Source organism: Myotis davidii, unplaced genomic scaffold (genome assembly GCF_000327345.1).
Source record: "Myotis davidii unplaced genomic scaffold, ASM32734v1 scaffold116, whole genome shotgun sequence".
Classification (NCBI taxonomy): Eukaryota; Metazoa; Chordata; class Mammalia; order Chiroptera; family Vespertilionidae; genus Myotis; species Myotis davidii.
In genome coordinates this window covers 2,655,168-2,656,933 of record NW_006290632.1, presented here as the reverse complement: position 1 = coordinate 2,656,933, position 1,766 = coordinate 2,655,168, and positions in this window count along the sequence as shown.

Sequence of the window (1,766 nt, the reverse complement as noted above, 5' to 3'; positions counted from 1 at the left end):
TTTTTAATATATTTTATTGATTTTTTACAGAGAGGAAGGGAGAGAGATAGAGAGTTAGAAACATCGATGAGAGAGAAACATCGATCAGCTGTCTCCTGCACATCTTCTACTGGGGATGTGCCCGCAACCAAGGTACATACCCTTGACCGGAATCGAACCTGGGACCCTTCAGTTCACAGGCCGACGCTCTATCCACTGAGCAAAACCGGTTTTGGCTAGAAATTATTTTTGACATCTAAATTCTCTACAAGTTCCCATATGTAAAATGCTACTGAAATCTGAAGGAAAATATTTCAAAAGTGAATGGAAAAAACTAATCTTTTAAAATGTACTTGAGCAAGTCAATATTAAATAATATATAAAATTATTTACCAAATAAGTTTATTATTCGTGTAATTACTGATATATTAAATTAGTTTTGGGTCTTGTCAATGTACATCTTCACTCAAATTTTATACAAAACCAATTCCAAAGAATAGAGACTGCCCGGCCAGTTTGGCTCAGTGGTTGAGCATGGCCCTATGAACCAGGAGGTCACGGTTAGATTCCCGTCAGGGCACAAGCCCGGGTTGCAGACTTGATCCCCAGCGGGGGTTAGGTGTGGGCATGCAGGAAGCAGTCGATCAATGATTCTCTCTGATCATTGGTGTTTCTATCTCCCTCTCTCTCTGAAGTCAAATATATATATATGTATATATATATAATCTTAAAAAGAGCTAGCTCCATGGGTAAGATAGGCTTGGCTGCAGGCAACTAACACAATGAGCAGCTTCTGCAGGACAGAACTTTTACGACCTCTCATTCCCAACCCGCACTTCGGAGAAAACCCACGCGCCGACCCACCGACGCGCATTATTTGCTTTGGGATTGCCCTGCTCTGTGCTGAGGAAAATTTGAACCTGGGGGATAAGCAGCTAAGAATGTAAAACTGGTTCGAGAGGTTCTGAAAGCCGGGAAGGAGATAAAGAAAATACAAAGGAGAAAGTAACTGGAACCCACCCACTGAGGCTCTCTACAGTGTGCCAGGAAGAGCCCACTAGGGAGTCAGTCGCTTCTGCTTTTGAAACCGGAAGGACCAGGGGAGAGCGCGAACGCAGTCCCCCACTACCACAAATTATGCAGTCGAGTTTCCCACATTTGGGGAAATCGCAGGGGTCAGCACATCCGGAGTGCAATGGATAAGCCTCGCCCTGGGAAAACCACCTTCGTGATCATGGTATCTCCCCTGCCAGGTAAGTATGAGTTGCCGCCACCGCCCACACCCCAACCCCCACGCGCGACACACTCCTCACACACGCTCACTACACTCAACACGCCGCTGCGCCCCCGCTGCCCCAGGGACCCGAGCCGCAACCGCGGCCGTCGCCACAGCAACCCCGGGGGCGCATCCATCTCCGGATGCGGGGACGTGGGGGCGCCGGCGCAGTGCGACCGGCAGCCTCTGCGCGCCTGCTCATCTGCATACACCACGCCCCCGGCCTGACGTCCCCGGAGCCCTGTCTCCCGGTTCTGATCCGCGCCTGTGGCCGCGAGGAGACGAGTCCCCGACCCGGGAGGGAGGACCGGGTCTCGCCGCACTTGCGAGGCCCCACCGAGGGTGGGTCAGGGCCCGGGCTTGGTCTCGCCTTCCTGTCAACCGAAATGAGTCCGTTCAACTTAGAGACTAAGATCAGAGTTTCGTCATCAGTTTAGCGGGAAACTGTTTCACTCCTCATTCCTGGCCTTTCAGGTTAGACGGTGACCCCATCGAGCCGCAGGGAAAGGCA